At 36.5% G+C, this 23,929-nt stretch overlaps 1 pseudogene; it reads left to right on the top strand.

Moving 5' to 3' along the window:
- The window catches only part of LOC127130602 (uncharacterized), a 44,470-nt pseudogene extending 26,144 nt beyond the window's left edge, over window positions 1-18,326 (top strand).
- Window positions 18,327-23,929: the final 5,603 nt, after the last annotated feature.

Below are 23,929 nucleotides of genomic sequence, written 5' to 3'. Positions count from 1 at the left end.
ATGCCCATTTTTGCCTGGACTATTTTATTCTTTTCGTCCAGCGGGTCTCTTTTACACGAAGTATTTTTTAACTGCGTCCGCATTCACAGGGGATGGAAAATCCTCACCATCCATGGTCGTTAGCAACAAGGCTCCACCAGAGAAAACCTTCTTGACCACGAATGAACCTTTATAATTGGGTGTCCATTTGCCCCTTCGATCGTTTTGAGGAGGAAGGATCTTTTTCAGCACCATATCACCCACGTGATATACCCGAGGTCGCACCTTCTTGTCAAAAGCACGCTTCATCCTTTGCTGGTACAACTGCCCATGACAGATGGCTGCCAGCCTCTTCTCTTCAATCAGGCTCAGCTCTTCGTACCGGGTCCTTACCCATTCAGCCTCTTGCAACTTCACGTCCATCAGGACTCTCAAAGAGGGAATCTGAACTTCAACAGGTAATACAGCCTCCATTCCATATACCTGAGTGAGAAAGGCGTTGCCCCCGTAGATGCACGCACTGACGTTCAATATCCAGGATACAGACTTCGTACTCAGCCATCATTGTTGGTGTATTCAAATGTTATCCGGGCAGCAAAAGCTTATTCATCTTAACCTCCCCCATCAGACATCAGAATCCGTTCGGATTTGGGGTCAGGCCCCTCCTCCGGGATCGGTTACCCTCAATCTTTCGATTAGAGTACCTCGAGATGTCCTCATCAGGGAACTCAAACCTCATCGGTCGATAATCCTCCACAGGTTGCTGGGCGATGTAATCAGACAATACACCCCTTGATTGCTTTCTGAGCGGTATACTGAATATCGCATTCAATCAAAATCATTGGCCCTTTCGCAACCCGTCCGGTCATTGCTGGCTCTTCAAAAATCTACCTGATCAGATCCATCTCGAAATCCACAAAGTGGTATGAATCAGCATACACTGTCTCGGTCGGCGAGCAGCCTATGCCAAAGTACATCAAGTTTTCTCGAACAGTGAATGTATTGTTTCACAGTCGGTAAACTTTTTGCTAAGGCAAATTGCATGCTCTTTTTGACAAGACTCGTCATGCTGACACAATACGCACCTCATAGACCCCTCGAGGGCTGTCAAGTACAGATTAACAATATCTTTCCATAGGGAGGCAACGGAATCGGAGGTTCCTGCAACTTTCCCTTTTATTTCTTCAATGCCCCTTTGGCAATCAATATTTCACCTGACCGTTTGATCTCTTTTTTCACAGCTTGAATATGGGTTCACACGTGGCTGTTAGGTGAGATGTGAACCATGACATGTAGTTCAATCTACCCAGGAGACCACGAACCTCTTTCTTTATTCTCGGTTCAGGCATTTTTCTTTTCTTTTCTTTTTTTTTAAGCAGGATCAACCTCGGATTCCTCTCTGACAATGAACCCCAGCAGCTTACCGGCCCGCACTCTGATAGTGCACTCACTTGAATTCAACCTCAGTTTGAATTGTCTCAACCGGTCAAATGACTTGCCCCGGTCTTCCAGATGCCCCTCTTCTGCTTTGGGACTTTGCTATCATGTCATCACCATAGCATTGGATTTCATGATGAATCATATCATGAAACAAGGTCACCATGGCTTTCTGATACACGCACTGGCGTTCTGCTTCTTTAGAGGACAATCTTCTCTCCATGGCAGCTTATGCACAACGACACCGGTATCCGACCCTGGCATATCCTGACACGACCAGGCGAAGGTATCCACATGTCCCTTCAACAGGACTACCATTCTGCTCTCGACTCGCCTCTGAAGCGGCCTCAATTTTTTTCCTTCCTGACCTTGGCGGTGCTTGGAATAACAACCTCAACCCGCTCCTCGTGCGGCTGAATCACCTTCTCCTCTTATTTCAGCAACTTGGCTAATTCCAACAGATCACAATCTTCTTCGCCTTCTTCTTTGGCATGATAGATCGGTTTGTCGAAGTCATATGAGGTGTAACCAAATTGTTATCAATGAGATCCGGAGAATTATTTTTGAATTCGGAACGAGACAAATCAAAAAAAGGAGAAAAATGAAAATAAACATCGCCATTTTTATTTGTTTTTAAACTGCAAAAATAAATGAAAAACAGGGAACACCGCTTTTTGACTGAAAAACATCCATTTATTAATGATGCAAAATGTTGCGAAATGAAACATGAGGTGGCCCTTACAATGAACCATTACGTGTCGGGCAACACGTATGGCTTTCATGCAAATAAAATTGAGAAACAAGAAATATTACCCTTCAGGATAAGTGACAGTGATGATCTGTTTTAGGCCTTCCAACTTCCTGGTATGCACGGCTCTATCCAACCATCAAACCCGCAGTCACTGTTGATCTCTCCACCCATTGCACAGGCGTGATCCGAATCTACAGCAATTGCACTCATCATCGCCTGACCATGCGCCAGCATGGGATTGGCATTAACATTCGGTGATGGTGCAAAATTGATAGCCTTAGAGTCCACCAAGTCCTGGACCACATGCTTAAAAGCTTTGCAATCCTCAACATGATGTCCGGGTGCCCCAGCATGGAACTCGCACCTGACATTCTCATCGTAACTGGCAACCCTCTGATCGGTTTCCCCAGAATCAATGTCCTCGGCTGCACCAACCCAAGATCCTTCAACTTTTTAAACAGAGAGGCGTCAGTCACGGGAGGCTTATTGAAATGACGATCTGTCGTCCTCCTTCTCATTTGGCCCACTGCTCTTTGTGTCCTCTGTTGAGGTGGTGGTTGCCGCTGTTGTGCAGATTGATTACTAGTAGGGATTGTTACCGTATCAGCATATGGGTGATAACGATCCTTACCGCGTTCTCTTTTGGCATGCACACCACCTGATTCAACTTCCTTCTCAAGATGACCATTGCCAGAGGGCTTCTTTGCTACAGCGACAGAGGGATTTGTCACTTCGGACGACAGAACCTTTCCCTGAACTTTCTCCTTGATCATCCAGCCCTTAATCCTTTCCAATCTCTCGGCCATGGCTTTCTGCCCCAAGGCAAGCCCTTGCACAACACTGAACAAATCCCTCACCATCTCTTTCAGTTCGAGGATGTCGGCGTTGGGAGGATCCATCAGTTTGGATTTGTTGCCCCTAGCAGGATATCTGAGCAAACAAGCTATGTCACGTAAACGGCACCGGTTGACACCTACAAAACAGCAAATGGGTTAGTATGACTCACGCATGCACCATCTATCCATATGAGGAAGAATCTGTCCTTTGATTCTGGCTTCATCGAGACAGATAATATTTTGACATCCACATTCTGAAATTCAAGATGTCTCTCAACCAGATTCTCAATCAATAATACTCCCCATATGGCTAGACATAGGTTCGATGCAGATGAATGCAAAATGAGAATGATGCAGGTGTATGAATGCAATGCACTGTGCCATCCTCCCAGTCCTCTGATCATCTGTTGCTCTGAATCACGGCCTTGTTTTCTGAACCGATCACAACCATCTGAAGGAAAATGTAACCACAAATCCAACTCAAGGGTTCCGAAATAAACGGAAGTGAAAGATACATCATCACCGTCACCAAACAATCTCTGAGCAGATACCCCATAATCTTTGAATCAGCCCGGGGAATCCTGAAATAAACGGATCCCCACTGATAAATAACACGGACAACACTCCGGCGTCTCAGAAAGAAATGTCCATAAATCCGACTTATAAATAGGACTCTGATCAACAGAACCAAAAGTCACCATTTGAGTCACCAACAGAACATGCATCTGAAAGAACCACCCTCCCCTCACAGGTAAATTCTAATCAGGTTACCCTAAGGCGGATAATAGTCTCGACAATCGGGCAGAGATACTCAATGGGTTTGCCCTTTCGGGTGTGCCATTGTAGCTCTCCTGAGATCGTCTAAACCAAAGATCCGGGAAATGATCGGTCACCAGAGTCAACAGCTCAAATGAAGTAACTCAACCAAAGTGGATACTCCACAGAGGAAAGCACTATCAAATGAACCTCGTCCGGCTTGTGGTACATCACGTTGCCAGGCACATGTTGACCTAACATGAAGGAGGCAACATGAGACCACACTAATCCTAGGTGTATACTCGGGCCTGGGTTTTAGCCCCACTCAGAACACCCACCCCAAACAGAGTAACCACCTGCATAGAGGACGGCAATCATGATAATATGATGCATGCAAATATTTATGCAAATATATACACAGTCAGAATAATAAATGCAATAAATAAAGCAAAACGAGCAACCTAAACTATCCTAGAACGCTAGGAAGGACTCGCTTAGGGAAGATGGACCAGCACAGGTCAACATCTGTTTCTCATCCCCAGCAGAGTCGCCAGCTGTCGCATCCGCGAAAAAACAACCGGCGGGCTGAAACAAAAACAACACAGAGCCGCCACTGCGCGTTATTTATCCCAAGATAGGGAAAGGAAACGCTCAGAGAAACCTGGAAAAAGCATGGTCTCGCGACCAAAGAGAAAGGGTAAGGGAGTCGGTTACGCAAGGGGAAGATATTAGCACCCCTCACGTCCGTCGTACTCGACGGGATCCACGCTCTAAGAAAAGAAAAGGTTGCTAAAACACCACACACACACACGCACCGAAGACAACACAGGTGGGGTTAAGAGGAAGAGAGCTCGATAGGACGTCGCATCCTATGCCTACGTATCTCGTCTGGAACGAGAATCAGAGCTGTCGTAGTTCGGCTCACGAACGCCAAATAAACAAATAAACACACCGGCAAACATGGAGCCTGAATGCCAATCCCTGGACTTACATCAGCATCCGAACCAAAACACGCACAAAACGGCAAACGTGGAGCCCGACCGCCAATCACTGGACTTACGTCGGCATCCGAACCAAACACACGCACACTGGAACCCGAAGGCCACTCGATGGACTTACATCAGCTTCCAAGCACACAACAACCAACAAGTTAATAGGGAGTCGGGAACTCGAGCCTATAACTGTCAAGCACACACACAAAAAGAAAGAAAAAGTGCCCGGAGAGACCTCGCACGGTCTCCTGCCTACATACCTCGTCTGGAACGAGGATCAGGGCGATGTAGTTCCCCTGAAAGGGAAAGAAATTCTAGCCAGAAACCAAGGGGAGACACACTACCAGGGAGCTGTACTCGAGCCTAGTGTTATCATGCATCATTGCCCTATGTTGTGGTTTCTACCTACTTGCACAACAGCAAGCTAATCCTATCCAGGAAGAAAGCAAGCATGCAAGCATCAATCAAAATAAAACAAACATTTCAAGCAAGTATTCACAAAGCACACACTATATCCAGTCAAGTGAGGCTCAAACAAGGGTGGACTGCCGAGGCAAGTCATCTGTACAGAGGTAGAGTTAGCTCTTAACCTTGCTATTGAGAGGCTAAGGTGAAGCCGATGAGAGGTGAGTGAAGATTAGACTTCACAGCTCTTATCCCTGACCAGGGAGAGCTTCAGACAAAGGAGCGTGGGTCCAGAATGGAGGGACCCTTCTACGCTCAAGACTCTGACACAACTGTACAAAGTATAAGATCTTGAGTTTGTGTCCCAATGCGTCAACACAGTGGTGTGAGCAGAGGGACGACTCAACAGAATAGCGGGGGATAAATTGCATATCCCTTGGGTTCCGCCAATTGCCTCATAGAGGTCTTTACCTGCTTGGCACAAAAGTAAACAATCACAAACATCGCCTCTTAAGGAGGACTTCAGACAGTTGCCTGGCCAAGTAACAGGCCAGGTCTTCCAGACTACATGGAGACAAGAGAGTCTACCTCAATTGGTTTTAAAAACCAAGCAGCAGCAAGCAAGTTCTTAAAGAACTGTAAGCGACTAAATGTACCTGAAATCAATCAAGTATCATCAGTACTCAGACAAACCAACAATAAACAGCAAAAGTCAATCTATACAGACAACACAAGTTAATGCACATAAGTGCAAGCCATGAGCTCAAGCTCAAGCATCAAACCCTACAACACAAAACCAATGTTAGTTTACAACATCAAACAAACTCAATTTACAACTTGAATTTCTCTCCTTAAGCCTTTTGCACTTTTAATCCTGAAAATCCAAGCCAAATGTGAGAAACTAGACCACTAGGCCAAGCCTAGGGTCCAAAGGAGATAAAAAATTCTAAACAGCAAGTGAAACTTATCCAAAATCACATTCAAACAAATTAGAAACAAATGCAATTGGTCCCATGCTCATATCAATCACCATTATCATTTTATGCACAATTTAACATCAATCATGCAATTTGCAACTCCAAAAGTCCAAACAGAACTATCTCAATCAAAAGCATACCAAAACAATTCAATTAATTCCACAAAAATTCACACCTAAATAGGACCCATTCAATGTATAGCATGTCAATTTTCAGCTCAATTGGACAAAAGAAAGTAGGTCAATGAAAATCAAGAAGTCCAGACACATTCAAACAAGCCAACACAAGGCATCAACACAAGCATTAACTTCCATAAATCATAAAACAGTGACAACAATTAAGAAATGAATGGGATCAAAACCACAATGTCCTATAATGTGTCTAGAATGCTCATGTCAAATTTCATCTTCATCCAATACAATATGAGCATTTCACAAATGAATTACCAACATGTGTCACACAAAGTTACCAAATGAGCACACAGAGAAGAAAATTATCAATCAATTAGAAAACTCCATCAAAAATTCCAGAAAGATTCTCATGTAATCTTGACATATCAATGATCATCCACACAAAATTTCAGCTCAAACCAACATCCCTAAGCATTTTAAATAAAATCAGAAAGTTGACCTAGCTTGGTGTGACACAAATTGTCACACCTCTATTCAAAAAATCATATCTCCATCACCAAGTATCCAAAAATCACAAACTCTACATGAAAATCACCATCAACATGTCCAGAATAAGCACAAAAATTTTCATCCATTTATTTGCAAGCATCACTATTTCATGAAGGATTTGGCCAAACATGTACAAAATGCATACATTGAAACAATCCCTAGGCCAATTATTTTTCTATACATGCAAAAAATCCACAAAAATCACCATAAAATTCTACACATCATCATGAAAATAATGCAAAAAGTCTCACTCAATTTGGATGAAAAATGAGTGAGATATGAATTTTGGAAGTTCATGTAACAAAATGAAAATGAAATGAAAAAACAAATTGAAATAATATATAAATAAATCAGAAAATGGCAATGTCGTAATATTAAACAACTCGGCCAAAACGACGCCGTTTGGTTTATAAGCGATGGCGCCTTCCTATTGGCTGAAACACGGCGGGAAACAACTTTCAAAAGTGGCCAGGCGAAATCAAAGATCAAAACACGCGTTTTCATCATCTTCTTCGTCCAAATTCCAGAAAAATGAAAACACGCAAATCTCAACCAAAATTAACAAATCATATATCATCGTGACCGTCTCAACATGTAGATTAAGGATATGTGATCAATTCAACCTAATTCCTAACATACACTCGGGATCGATCGATTAAAGATATGGACTTAAAACTTCGAAGCACGATATCTCTCTCTACAGTTAACCAATCCAAAAACTACACATATCATGATGATCTACAATGCATGAACTACAAAACGCATATGACAAAGCAAAAAATGGTGAGATTCGATTTTGCACCTTAGGTTGAAGACAGTGATGATTCTTGATGTATTTGGACGCAAAAGCCTCAAACAGATGATGATGAAGGTTGAGGAAGGTGAACGCAATGCCTAGCTAAGCTCAATGTTGATCCAAGTGGAAGAAATCTCAAAACTTCATTGTTGAGCCTCCTTTGAACAATCACGGTTCTTGAGCTTTTTGGCAATGGCTTGGCAAAACAGTTGGAGATCTTGACTTGTAGAGGATGAATCAAAAAGAATTACTCAATTTGATTGAGAATTGATGAAGATTTTGTGAAAAATGTTTCATGAAGTTCTTGATGAATTTGGAGAAAATGGAGGGAAAGTTAGTTAGATTTCTTGTGAATTGTGATTCTGATTTGCATTTCTGTTATGATTAGCATCTTATACTTCACCTTAATCATCCTCTTAATCACAAATTAGCAAAAATGAGTTTAATTAGTGTAATGTGAAACTTAAGTGCAAGTCCAAAAATGCCCTTGCCAAATATTGCACCATGACAGCTCATGACAGCTCAAACAACTTCTATTTGGCATTTGGAGAGTGTTGCAAAAATCCTCATTCCAAAATTCCATGTATTTCTCAACTTGGACCATTTTGCCCTTGGATTTTAATTGTTGCACTTGAAAATTGACCTTTTGCATTGACCATTTTTGACGAATTTTGATTATGCACCATGAAAGTACATGTGAAATGGAGTTTGCTCATAAAAAGATCACTCATTTTGGACATTCCATGTGAAAGTTATGCCACTTTGATTATAGGCATTTTTGGAAAATGAATGGACCATAACTTGCCAACCATACATGAGAATTTCAAGTTCTTGGACTTTTTGAAAAGGTGAGAACAAGATCTACAGCTTTCATGTTGAACAAATTTTAATTTGAAGCTTTTTTGGACATGTAATTTTGTGGTGAAAAACTTTCCATTTTTGGAAACTTCCATTACAAGTCACTTTCTATTTTTGGCAATTTTTTGTCTGACTTTATTTTCTTCATTCTTGAGCTTTGACATGTCAAATGACACTTGTTTCAACATGAATGAAGTGTATCCAACTCTCTCCCACCTCCAAATCCATAAAATCAAGCACAGTTGACCACAGTTGACTTTTTAACTGATAGATGAATTTGGCAATGCACTGATCAATCTGAGCCCTAATTCTCTGATGAAATGGCCCAAGGATGAAACCCTAGCCTCAATATGCTCAATACAATCACATTATGATCTCCATATCCATTGTAGACCCCATCTCCTTGCTATGCCCTGGTTGGCCCAATGCAACTGATTAGGGTTGACCAGTGGTCAAAACCCTAATCTCAAGGTATCTGATCAACCTCTTGAATCTCTTAGATGATAACAAGACCATGATGATGATGATGTATCATTTCAACCAAGATGTAGATCAATCTCCCTGAGAATCAAAAACCCTAATTTGAACCATCATATCCTCAGATGATTAGTGATCCAGTCCAATGAAACCCTAGCTTGCATCATGACCTCTTCATCTTCTGATCAAGACTTAGGAGGAAGCCTTGCACAATGTAACCACATGATGTGCAATATGCAATGCCTAATGACCTAAAAATGATATGCAATATGTTAAACTAGTCCCAAGAGAGGAGGGCAAATTTTGAGGTGTTACAGCGGGGTGGACACATTTGAGGGTGAAGGCCTAAATCCTTGGCCCGCGCCCGTTTTGCCACCCCTAGTTTTAACATAATTAAATCATTTAATCACAGTTTTAAGATTATGCCTAAAACCTTCGAAATTGCAACAATGGTGTATATATGTTCAATCATAAAAATAAAAAAATACACGCACATAAGGGACATGAAATTCATCATATAACAACCATTATAGCATCCATATTCAAAATTATTAATCAAAACACCTAACCCTAAGGAGGGTAAGAGTTCCTCCATTCTACCCTTCTACCATACCCATTACTATTGGAACAAGTTCTCACCCTTACTTGAATTCCTTATAAAAATTCTGAATTGAAACTTTCACTCTCTTCCCTTGATCATTTTTCCTATTGCCTCTTTGTTCCTTTTTCTCAAATATCACGTACTGTGAAAAATCTCCCTAAACCTAGGTTCCTCTTAACTTTTTATTTTTAGGGTAAACTTTTTCAAAACACCAACTTGACCCAAACTTAATTATCTCATATTCCTTCCTCACACTAACTTTATCAATTTCTCATATTTGACCAAATTATTCTATCTTCACTAATTAATATAATAAAAATAAATAAAACATTATTTTTAATTATCAAAACAATTCTCAATTATTCAACTTACTTCTATCATCCCTCTATACCCCTAACTCAATGATACATACTCCGCCAACACCCAACCATAAAATAAATTATCAAAATCCCTAATTCAAACAATTAAAATATAATAAAATATCTAATAAAAAAACAGGGTGTTACAGAATCGCTCCTCTCGAGCATCATCGTCAATCAGACGAGGGCATAGTGGACCAAACAGAACCAAGACTTCAACAATATCATGCAAGACTTTTTCCGCTCCAATGCCATGTTAATTTTGAGTTTTCAAAATTTGTATTAATATATGCGATTCTCTTTTACGTCCAACAAGTCAATCTACAGTATTACCCACAATACTTGGTTCCCCTTTGTACCAACAAATTTATGTTTGTATTTAATAAATAAGTTTGTTGCTGCTATTTCTTTCGAATTTACTAAATTGCAATTTTAGTGGTGAATAGATGAGCCATAAGCATCATAAAAAACAAAGGTGATCATTAGGAAAGTTCATTGCGGATTGAGAGTTGAGAAAGAAAGAAACAACCAACTACCTTATACTTAATCTCCAGATACCTCAACTAATAACGTTTGAGCAAATTATTCCCTTATTTATTTTTCCTTATTATGGGAGTATCCATATAATTGCTATTTTCTAGAATTTGCATTGTTTCTGATTTAATCTATTGGTTTAATGAATACACAATGAGGTACTTGTTTGTGGTAAAGTCTGAGTCTTTTCAAACTAACTCGTATATCATATTTATATCATTTGCTAACCACTTTGATTCTAAGCCATTTTCTTTCGGTGACATAGTCACGATAATTAGCCAATTGACTTGAAAGATAAAATCTTTCCATCTTTTATTTTGAGTTAGGTAGAAAATTGAGTTCCTTAATCACATGCAAAAGAATAAGTTTGAGGTTGCTCTTGGAAGTGAGCAAAATTTAAGTTTGGGGTTGGTGTACTAGAGATTTTGGTCAAAAATTCAAAAATAAAAATAAGAAAAATCAAGAATTCAAAGCAACTTCTTAAAAAAAATGAGAAAAGCAATGTTTAGTACCATAAAATGTTAATCTCTAATACAAAAGTAAATAAGCAAGAGTTTATATGAAAAGGGATATGATAAAATAAGGAAAACTAGGTACGTAACTCCAAAAGTTTAAGCATATTATCCCAAATTATCCTTCCCTGACATAAGTCTTATTACAACCTTAAAAGACCTCCAAAAGTGTGTGTTTAGATGACTTTAATTGATTTTATTATAAATTTTATAAACTTATGGTAAAATACTTATGTATGTTGATTGTGTGATTACCTTGTCAATTCGAGTAAAAAATTAGTGAGCTGAGAGACAGGTTGAGTACTTGTTGTGTTGGAAGAACTTTTCCAAATTTGCTCGATTGAAGTCAGGAATTGGAATGATGATCAGGTAACATAATTGGTAATGTTCATTCGTTATTATTACAATTCGTTTTTCTGTTTGAAATATGCAATTGTGGCGAGTTATTTAAGGACAGTCGACGTATTAAGTTTGCGGTTGTGATGACACTCTATCATTGCATGTTTTCGATCAAAGAAACAGATCAAAACAAGTTAAAGAGGAGCAAAAAACGAAGAATAAATATCAAAGAAAGATGCAAAAATGGCTAAGTATGAAGAAATGAGGACTTAGTGAAAATCAGGTGGGAAATGAGCAAAAATATGCATCTACTAGAATAATCACACGTTGAATCACGCGCGTGATAGAAAAGTAAAGTCAGTATCACGTGGGATGCAAGTTATCACGTGCATGATATGTCATTTTTTGGGTCTACTCTGAAGTGTTCTAGACCGATTTGACTGGTGTAAAAGGGGATGTTTAGTACTTTTTCAAGGTTTCTACGATTTTACAATGCAAGTGACGATTTACAACACAATAAGTTTGATACTTTTGGTTGTTAAAACTATTTTTATCGAGGTGGCCAAAATTAAAACCATTATTTTAAAGGGTTAGTCGGAGTTATCCGGTCATTTCAACCTTAAAATTGTCTACTACCTTTCATATAAAAATAATTTGATAAAAACTCCCCTTTAAAGGGAAACATCAAACATATTATGGTGTGTCTTTCTCTACACATCATTGGATGCAAGAGTTTGTATAAACAACGAGATGAGCAAGTCCATTATAAACATGTCCACTCAACTGATCACTAAGGATCATACACATTGAGATATTCTCAAGAACATTTTCTTTGATCATTTTTATTGATATTTACCATCATCTTACATTCTTGGATTCGAGACTTCATACAAACTGTATACTTAGAAGTATACCTTTGCTTTGCACATCTCCATTAATAATCATTAAAGTTTACCTTAATAATATTTTTCCCGTATGATGCCCTTAAGAAAACTTCATATTCTTCTTTGGAAGAAGGTTCTTTTATATTTTTCCCCGAGGTTGATGTCTCTCATCTTCTTCTTTGTTTGAATATTGAAGACATTTCTTCTTCTTCATTGTTTCTTGAACATGAGGTTTCTTCATTTGATGTTAAATCTTTTGAAGGTCGTTCAACTACTGAATATGTTCTTTCGAAGGATTCTACTGGAGTTGTATGATAAGAGTATGATAAAGTTAATTATTAATCGATTTTTATTTCTTCATCTTTTAGTAATTAAACTAGTTCTTTTAATTTCTCTATGATCTCATTCTTTCTTGATTTTTCCTAAAATTCACGAAGGTTCCCATCTTTTGATTTAAGGATTAGATTAAACTTCCAATTTTCAGCTCTTAGACATTGGTTTGTGACGAACGTTCCAATATAATTTATAATATTACTAAAATTTGAAAAACCATTAAAGATGGTATTTTCATCTTCTTTACCGTGTGTGTTTATCTCCTCTTGTTCGATACTTGAAGAAACTTCATATATCATCTCAAGAGTATCCCATATTTCCTTAGCAATTTTGTATTTATGAACATAATAGATTTTGCAATCATCTAAAGACATTATTATAAAACTATTGGTTTTAAAATCTATCTCAAACTTTCTCTCTTCCTATTTTGCCTGAAGAGAATCATATGTATCTACTACTTTTCCATTTACTTGGCATGTAAGGATAAAAGGACCATTTATTATAGTTTCCAATAATTCATGATTTAGACTTTGAATAAAAATTATAAACCTAGTATTCCAAATATAAAATATACTAATATTAAAAGTGGCGGTGAGTTTAGAAAGGAACTAATGATGGAAGTAATCCTCCTCTTTACAGGATTAGTCCTTAAATAGGAGTTAGCCTATAATACCACTTGTTGGACATGTGACTTCATACACAAGAGGGGTGGGGGAGGTGAATTGCGTGTTTCAGAAAAACTTGGATTTGAAAACTTTAAGAATTAAAATCAGAGTTTGAAAACATTTTTAGAAATGTTATAGGGTTATGCAGTAGAAAATAAATTGAAGAAGATAAATGCGGAAATGTAAATAGTTAAGGGAAGAGAGGAACACCAAAATTTATACATGTATAATAAAAATTGATTTAGTATAGTTCTCAAAAACTGATCTTGAGGTTATCCAATGAACTTGAGAGCTTTTAGTATGTTAAACTCTTGAACCCTCTTATACGAGGAAAATGATGTTTATGACTAACTTCCAACGAAACAACAAACACGGGAGAGAAGCGGTGATCCTTCCTTCCAAACGGAAGATCAAAGCAGCCAGTCTCCTTTTCACAAGAATCTTAAAGCAATTAGTCTTCAAGATTCAAAGAAACTTTTGGAGCTTTTAACATCTGGATGAGCTCTCGAACCTAAATTTTAGTTTTATATCGAGCTAACCAATAACCTGTGAGATTTTACCACCAGACTGATCTCAAACCGAAATAAGCTTTTAACATTGGGATGATTTTTAAACTAATATAAGTTTTATCGCAGGCTAACCGAGAACCTATGATAATTTATCACGGGCTGACCTCGAACATAAACAAAGACTTGATCACATAAATCTCAAACCAAAGATTTTTACGGGTTTAGCTTCAAACCCAAACAAACAATCCTTAAATGGATAAAATATTCAACCAAAGTATAAACAAAGCTTCATTGGTGAACATGCAAAACTACCCTTCTAGAACTACAACTTCCTTACACACAAAATAACTTTCTTGAAAAGCACTTGGGCTAAATTCTTAGTGAGAGGAAGTAAATAAAGTAAGTTTTTAGAGAGAGAGAGAGAGAGAGTGAGTGAGAAATGAAATCACATTTCTGGATATTTTAAAAGTGGGAAGGGGACTATATTTATAGGTTAGAAGTTGACACAAAAAGGAAAACGATTTATGGCCTTTTATGACTTGTCAATCGATTGACAACATACACCAATCAATTGGTTGCCTTCAAATTAATAGATTACTATGTTAAAAATGAAAAGAAAAAAAAGATATTTAACCGCTACACCTTATTAAGATGATGCCCTAATTGCTTAGGACATATTTTTGAACTGACCCAACCAATTGGGTTAAGATGCCAATCGATTGGCAAAGACAAAAATTTGCCCCTAGCTTTTCTGATAACTCCTAACTTTTCTGCCCCAACTTCAAGTTATTTTGAATTTTTTTTTTTTATAAAACTAAGTTTGAAAGCAAGTTTGTGTGTGTGTGTGTGTGTGTGTGTGTGTGTGTGTGACTTAGCCATGCACATTTACGAGAATGCTCTTATATTTTACAATGTATTTACTCAGACTAATTGAGGTAGAGATTTTTTATGCTTTAAGACTTGTCAGATGTTTCATCCATATAGACACTTGTTTGAGTTTGCTTTGAAATAAGGCTTGAGTTATATTCCATTTGGTTTCCATCATCATATAGTCAAGTCTATCTAACCCTAATATTATGGTTTGCATCTTTAACTACTTAACCATTTTATGCTTGACTTTAGTTATTATCAGGGCATGATTATTTTTAATAGTTGTCATCATCAAAAGCATATTCTATGACCTGTAAAATAAGGTTCCATAATTTACTCCTCAGAATAAAGCTAAAGAATTAGGATTTATAATCACGAGTGATATCTTTACTACTCTCATATGATGGTGACTGGCTTGAAGGTATCTTAAGCCTCATCCATAAAAATATTTGAGTGAAGTGTTTATATAATTGATATATCCAACAAAAGGACTTAAAGCTTTAAAGTGTAAAAGAGATAAAGTGTGAAAGCTCGTTTGATCGTGTCTGTCTAAGGGATCAACGTATTATAAAGACACAAGGGTGTTTTTGTAAGTAGTATGAATAACAACACACATACACATGCACACACACTTAAAAGTATTTTAGAATTCTCTCTCTTTCAAATAAATCACCAAAAATGTTTTTGGATCCTAACCAGATGAATTGGGAACTGTCAAATTGATTGGACAAATTTTTGAATTGTCTAATTGATTAGAACACATACCTAATCGATTAGATGAGTGTGAATCAAGTTCATAATCGATTATGAAAATGTGTTAATGAATGATAACAACTCTCTCTATCAAAACCTTTCATTTTGGGCAAAAACAATCGATTATTGCATGTACCTAGTCGACCCGGTCATTTATTTTGCCTATGAATCTTTTTCTAAATTAAACCATCTATTGGCCTATAAATAGAGAGTTTCCCTTTCATTTATTAACATCTAGAAAAACATGAATATCTAAATTTTTCCCTTTCTCTAAATCTCTTTAAAAATATTTCTCTTTCTCTCATATTTTTACCCATAGTTCTTTGAGAGTGTTCTTGAGTTTAGTGAAAAAATTGTTTTGGGTAAGGACATTATTATACATTTACCAAGAGTTCTTTTTCCTCTCGATAAATTATTCTTTTTTAGGAAGTTTTTATTTCGGTTTGGATCTAAACTTGTATAAAAACTCTTTGAGGGGTTGGCGTTAGTATAAGTTCCAGTTTGATTCTGATCTCCACCATTGAAGAAAAACTCTTCTTTTGGATTCTTGAAGAATAACTAGAGAAAATGTTTTACAACGATTCTTGAACTCGATCCGATTAAAATCTCTATTGGTTAAACATGAACCTGGTATAAAATCTCACTCAATTTTTTGAGTTCAATTTGTACAAAATCTCAATAAATTCAAGATCAACACAATAAAAATCTCAATTTAATTCGTAATCAAATTGTATAAAAGTTCGGTTTCCGATGATAAGTAACTCAAAACTCAAACTTGATTTACATATAATACAATTTTTTTACTAAATACCTAATGAGAATAAAGCTTCTTCAAAAAAGACAAAGTTACATAGCTTAGCCCTAAAATAAAGTGCAAGAGTGAGACCCAATTCGGTCTCGTATCATTATCATCATACTCTTAGTCAGCAGTATAAAATAAAACACCATTTTATCACAGTAATCTAGTCTAGATCCTCATTTGTTCTTCGTCTCATGGTTTCATATAAATAAGTTGTTCTTGCTTCTACTTCCTCTGTCTTTGAATCCAATCCTCCAACCATGTAAGCTTTTAATCTCACTCTCCCCTCTCCACTTGTTTCTCAAACCTCCGATTTTTTTAATCTTGCATTCTTCTCCCTTTAAAAAAATCATATATATTTTTAAATCATAATATTTATGTGTTTTCTCATGTATTCTTTGATGGACATGTTTGACAGGAGGAACATCAAAAAGGAAAAATCTTCTACTATGTTTTATGAGGGTCATAGGGTACTGTCTGAATCTGATAATTTATAGAATCCCCCACTTAATATTTGTTGAAACTTCATATGTTGTCCTATGAAGTGTAGTTCTCTTTTGTTTTTCTAGTTTCAATGAAAGTTTTGAATATTTCACATTGCTTGTAAAACCTTCTAGCTTGTTATTTTTTCTTTACATAGTAGATTCTATATTGGTCAAGCTATTTTATAGGGTTTGGGCAATATGTCATAGAAATTGATAATCCCTTCATATTTTATGTTGGACATGTGCTCGTCTTTAGGAATAGAGCTCCTGAAGCTCCTCCGGGTATTATTCATTCCCAACGCTAGAGATGGGTTGACTGGTCTACCTATATCTAAGGTATTTGTCAATTACTTTTACACTCAGCAGTTATTTTTAATATTGTCGATGGCGGAAGGCCAAAAATCTGCTATATAGTTACGCCATTGCGGCCTGTGGTGGGCTAAAAGGTTTTTAGATTTGAACTCAACTGTTTGGTTGTGCCAAATTTTGGCAATGTCGTGGTTAATATGAATTGATTTATAAATTAATTGCACGCAATTACTTTTTCAAATTGTTTAGGTTGATACTAAATCTTTGTTCGTGCCTTCTGATACCACTTCTTTATTAGGACAGAGCCTAGTGCCTAAATACGATGAACTATTCAGTATGGATATTAAATAGACTCTTGGTAGTTATGTAAAATTTTCGTCCATAACAATTCATTTTATAACTATCTGGTTTGGCCTGTTTTTCAGTTTGACAATTTGTTGGTTCTTATATAAATTTCCCATTGATGCATAGGCTAGGCATGCTATAGGTATTCATTTTCTGGTGCATATAGTTTGATGTTCTATAAGAAAATTAGTAAATAACATGTTGGGGAGTCTGGGGAGCATCAGAAGTGTCAATGGGCTAAATGTTCAGTAATTATTATGATATTATTTTCAGGCTCAAACCCCATCGATTTCAAGCCAGTCTGGGTTGAATAATGTTATGCTTGGTGAAGAACAACTATTAACTAAAAAAAAGCCAAGAACAAGGTTCACCGCTGGAGAAGATAAAATTTTCATCCAAACATGGCTAAATGTTCCCAAACTTGCGGTTGAAAGATGAGTCTGATATCAGGCAAGATGCATATACACTTTATTATCAAGACGAAGGCGAACATTTCAAGTAAGAGTTTGCATGGCGATTGTTAAAAGATGAACCTAAATGGTCAAATGCTGCATCAATTGAAGGAACGAGTAAAAAATAAAGATTTCTGATTCTGGAACATACTCGACAACTTTTAATCTCGAGATGCCTTCATGTTGTGAATACAACGCAATTTCACCTACAGTGGTCTGTCCAACAGGGACAAAAGTTGAGCAAAGAAAGGGAAAGTCAAAATTGGAGGAAACATCTTCGGCTAATGTTGAGGTAATTTAAGTGCAAGAGATTCCAAAGAGAAAAGTTCTCATCATGGTAGAAATGGCAGGTATTCAAGATGAACAAAATAAGTTGAAGGATAAAAAGTTGAATATGAATGAGAGAGAGTTTAAGTTGGAATTTCTCTTTAAGGATATATCTGGGATGACAGCCAGACAACAACGAGATCATGAGATGTTGTGTAATGTGATTAGAGAAAAACATGGAACTATGTAATGTAATGTTGTTAGTTAGACAGGGTAGTCATTGTTTAAAATAGTTGTATTTTTCAAACTAGTCTTTATGTTGACTTGTCACACCTTAGAAGATTTTCCCATCTTTCAATTGATCAATCGTGTTCCATCTTATTATGAAACTGTCTCAACTTTAGCTTGTTTCTTTCTTTCCAATTTACTGTTATGAAATCTATTGCAACTGGTTGTCCATATAACTAGCATTTAAATGTTTGGTTTTGTTTAAACATTCAACACATACTTGTTTTTATTATTTCCTTAACTCTAATAGAATGGAGTCAGAATTTAATTTTTGGTTTCATATATCAAAGTTTTTGGTTGGTTGAATTAAATTTTGCATTAGTTTTAGCTAGGATTTGATTTGAAATTTGTTATCTAGTGTGATATTAGCTAATCCTGTTTTAATCTTGATTCTATATCTGTCTATTATTTTTATGTTTAAGATCTTATGATTTAAATTTTTTCAGTCCCACTCATATTTCTTTTAACTTGAACATGCAGGGAACTTGAATAACTAATATGCCTTTAAAAAAATTGTTTCCACCCCTCAAACACTAGAAAATTTTGGAATTGACAAAAATATCTTTCGAATTTTGTAATCCAAATCCATTCAATATAAACTTGTGTCATAAATCGAAACTTGTACTTGCTACAAGAGTATAATGAGGGATACCCTGTTTGTGTAGGTGTGTATGAAATTTTAGGGTGTTTGAGGATGTTGAGATCTCGCCCATATAAGGGTTGTAGAAAGTTCATAAGTGTGTTTCTGAGAGAATTTCGTGACCCCCTTTAGCATTCTAAAATCGGGATATATTGGAGATCTTTGGGCTTACACTCAAGAGTTAAGAGCGGTTTCCTCAACCTCAAAATGTGGAACAGAGAGAGAGAGAGGGAGAAAATTCTCCTTCCATTATGGAAAAAGAAAATATCCCTCCTTGACTGTTTCTCTAGACCATTATTTCTCATCCACGTCGCAGCCATGTGTGATAGGTGGTGCGAATCTTTGGTTCAATGTTGGCTCTACAATACAATCTACCTGAGGCGGCCCAACCGAGTTTGGAGACCTATATGCCTATTTTGGACAGATATCACCCTCATGCATGAGCTCTCCTGACGCAAAAGTGTTTGGTTCTCTTTTGAATCTCATGGGATACCCTTATTAAGATTAGCAAAATTATCACAGTCCACAATTCCTCAAGCATGAGGACTTGGAAAGGGCAAAGTGATTTATCCTAAAAATATATATATATTTAATGAAGATTCGACAAGGATACTTCATTAGATTTTGACATTCAATAGCATTGTGAGTGACAAGGATACTTCATTGAAGTTCCAACATTCAATAGCCTCGTAGGAAACAAGGATACTATACCGAAGTTCCATCATTCAATACATCTAACCTCATCATTTAGACAATTCTTAGGATGTGTGCCTCATTAAAAACCATGTGAGGAAAAAATGTTACTTTATCCTTGATATAAAGATAAAACGATAAGAGAGTTCATGCATTGGGGAGGCAAAGCCTCTTGCCTTATTAGACATGAAATAATAAATGACTAACCATAATAATATCTCAGGTTAACTGAGTTTCAAGTTTTTGATATGGGTCTTCCATCTAGCTCTTCGAGTTTGTAGGTTCCATGAGACAATTTATCCCCCTTAAACTCTTCTTGGGAAAAGTCTTCATCCTTCTAACCCTAAAATCATGTCCCAGTAAAAAAATGACTTTGGCTCTAGAGTTTGTGAAATGAATTCGTACACACAGACGGAGGCCCAAATTCTATTTTACATATATCCGCATGAGCTTATTAGTTAAAGGGAGTAACAAAAAAGAAGCAATCTTTGAAATGCTTCACAGTGTTATAATAGGTCTCAAAGAATTGAGAGTTTTGACTCAAAGAAATCATACCTAAAATGCGTGCGTGATTAGCCGTACTATTTTGAGTCTTGAAGAGATGAAAACAAAACTTAAACTCACACCAATGTTGAAAAACCTTGACAAATACCCAGCTCACCGGATACAATTGTGAATGGGAGATCATAAAATGATTGATAAAATTGATCTATAAGTCATTAAATGAAAGAGGAAAGCTTATGAGGGAGGATAATTGATAACCACATAATATACCGCATTTTCTGACTCGACTCACTTAACATTTGATGTTATTTTGTCACCTTTTTGTAGTGTTATCCTGGTAGTTTGTGTCAATTTCAGGTACCTTACAAGTAGAAGTAGATACAAGAGAAAACAAAGCAAAAATGTCAAAAAGAAGAAGAAGAAGTGTAGAAAATGCACTAGTAACGACCTCCATGGCGTGCGCCATGACGTGGCACCCATGGGGCGCCACCCACCTTGGTGAAAAAGCAAGAAAATTGAAATCTGAAGCTCACGGTGTTCGCCACAGGGGCATGGCATTCACCATGACCCCTTCACTATCCACGTTCACCACTAAGTGCTTATGGCGTTCACCATGAGGCCATGTCGTCCGCCGTGGACTTCGTAACCAAAAAAATAGCAATTGCTCAGTCTTCTCTCACTTCAGAATTATTTTGTCAACTACTCTTACACGAATTTGACTTACTTTTTAGCAGTTGGAACATTATATATAGTGTTTGTTTCTAGGTTTAAAAGAGAAGCAAGTTTTTTAGAATAAAATAAGAAGAAAAGTCACTTATTGTAAAAGTGCTTAATTGCTCACATCGAGTAATAAGCACACCATAGTTTTAAGATTCTACAAGTTTCATGTTTGTACTTGGATCGTTCATCATTTAAGCTTGCCGCTATATCAATTCCAGAGTTGTATTTACAAGTTTTCCAGTATCCAATTCCTGCACTGTGTTACTTTTAGTACGTATTTTTTTCTCCTTTATTTTTCTGCATTTTCTTATTTTAAGTTTTAATATTATAATTTCTATCTTTGATTGTTCTATTAGTTTCAATTGTCACTCTTTTAATTGCAAAATTCTACACACTATCATTGCCTACTAGTACCATTTATACATATAATTGAAACCAAATCCTACACCTATTATGCTGAAAATTATATATCTATATATATATATATATATATATATATATATATATATATATATATATATATATATATATATATTTGCATGCTAGTTGTTGTTGATGCTTGTTATCATTATTATTATGTTTGAGTCTCTATTTTGCATGCATATTAAATATAGTATGAATATTATGTCAAGCCTGTTCAGCTAAACCATTTAGGATCTGGAATGTGATGATCGTCGTTTCAACAATTCTCGCATCTAAGTTAGAAATTATCGGTTAAATTGAGATTTGTTTTGAGGGCTAATTTTTTTATAATATTTTAAGTTGAAATTAATTACCGCAAAAGCGCTAACTTAGAGATATTGATTCTGTTTCGAAAGAAAGGAACCCGTATCTGAGATAGAAAATAAAAATCAGATTTTAAATAAAATCATGTGCGACAACAAGGCTTATTTTAAATTGCAAAAACAATGATTTTTAAAATAGAGTTTGGAAGGATGAATGTGCTGCAACAATAGGCGTTTGTAAGTTTAAACTCTGGTGCTATGCGAGCGACAACTAGCATCGTCTTTAAATTTGTTTTTCACCAAAAATGACTTTTTAATTAATTAGAAGTTCTTAATTTTCAAAAACACAAGTTTTATACTTTAACACGCTGAACCGCGACAACGACAATATATATTTTAGAATAAAACTCGGTTCCGATTTAGCAAACGCAAACGGTTCATTTAAATTAAGTTTCTTCCTATTAAAGAAAAATAGTATCCCAACTTAATTTATTAATCTGACTTAGTTGTGAGTACTATTGATCTGTGCAAGCCACATTCCAGTCTCACTTTTATCATTTAAAAACCAACTTACTTTATTTTCTATTTTATTTCCCATTCTCATCCAAAATCCGATTAACCTTAAATTTACATAGCAACAGTAGATAACGATGAGTTAGAATATAATTTCCCGTGTGTTCGACAACCTTTTATATTACCCCGATACATTCCGTGCACTTGCGGAAAGCATCAAGGAGAAGGAAAAAATCACATCAATAAGCGCTAATTTAAGGAGATGGGACACCCATCATATTTGTTGCGTATACTCATATCTCTATCTGGTAGAAATAGTCCCCAGTCAGACGAATACCACATGTTAGTCAAAGCACAGTCTAAGCCACCCTCACGAGTGAAACAAGGATAATCTCTAATGTTTCCCGATCCACCCTGCCGGCCGAGATAACTTTATTCGCCTTCTTACTCATAGTTGGCATAATTTCCATAGTAAGAAGCCCTGCAAAAATGAACATAATACAAGCAAAGTAGGATAAGCAAGCAAGTTCAGACAAAGTAAATACTCATATCAGAAGTGCTAATTGCCAAAGGAATATCTCGAAAAAGAAACAAGGGTATCAAAAGCTCACAACCCAAAAAACCCTAGAATTGAGACGAAAACTGGAGAAGATGTTAGCTTTATTTTAAAGAAAATGGATTGATTGATCATGCATGCTAAGTGCTAATGAGCAAGGATCTCACATGAACTTGACCAAAAGTTGAAATGGAAAACTCGCAAGAAATAATGACAAGAAAAATAAGAAAAATGAAAAATGACATTTTATGAACCATTTATATGCGCCTAATCCATTAAAGGCCGTACGATTCATTGTGCACCACCAACGACTAAAGTTTCATGAAAACTGCTCAAAGTACTCAAACATTATAGAAAAGAGGAAACAACATCACTAGCCATTACAAGGAAGGGAATTAAATGCGCATATTCCCGACGACAATGACGTCCCATCAAAGGCTTTTACTTCCCTGGATCCAACGATTAGGTTGGAACACATATGAAAAATCCTCATCTTACAAAGTAGAGATAAGGACTTGGGAGACAACTGTTATGGGTTGTCCGCAAGGCCAAAGACGAAAGTCTCAATAATATGGAGGAAGCAGTAAAACACATATAACATTTATACCATTTTTTCTTCTTCTTCTGGAAATAAACAACTCCTCCCCCTCGAGCTCTGCTGACCGTTCGAATTAATCTAACGACTGGACGCAATTCATGTTTCACATCACGTTTTCTATTGAGAACCGTTCCCACTAAGGAAAATACACTATTATCAGGTATTCAAATATATTCTCACTCACATCACTTCTTATTCTCTCATTGAATTGGGCTTTAAAGTGTTAATCTTTTAGGTTAGTCTCTCTCTACCGCACCAAAAGCCCGAGTCCATCGTAACAAGCATCACTTCATCAATTCACTGAATAATTCTAATTTCTCAGCGAAACAGTAATTATTATCCATCATTTGAAGAAAGAGTGCACGACTAGAAACATGAATACCACATTATTAAGAGTAAAGTTCACATTACTGTAAGACCCCAATTTTGACCCTAAGATCCCTCATGCAATTTCATCATATGCATTAGCAATGAGATCATACCTTGGCATCCTCCTTACCCCTCTTCCATTGGGTTTTGTTTTGGGAGAAATCACCAAGCACCATGTGATTGTATCATACTTGTATATTATTATTTCACTAACCAAAATACCAAAAATATGTCTTTGTTATTTGCCTAACTCTTTTATAGGAAGGGCATGATCACCATTGATCTATCAAGTTGACATCTAGGGTTTGAGACCCTCATAGCTAAGAGCACAACCAAGGAATGATCCACAATGTCTCTAAGCAT

Source organism: Lathyrus oleraceus, chromosome 3 (genome assembly GCF_024323335.1).
Source record: "Lathyrus oleraceus cultivar Zhongwan6 chromosome 3, CAAS_Psat_ZW6_1.0, whole genome shotgun sequence".
Taxonomy (NCBI): domain Eukaryota; kingdom Viridiplantae; phylum Streptophyta; class Magnoliopsida; order Fabales; family Fabaceae; genus Lathyrus; species Lathyrus oleraceus.
The sequence above is the reverse complement of the archived record's forward strand: the minus strand, read 5'-3'. Positions and strand labels throughout refer to the sequence as shown.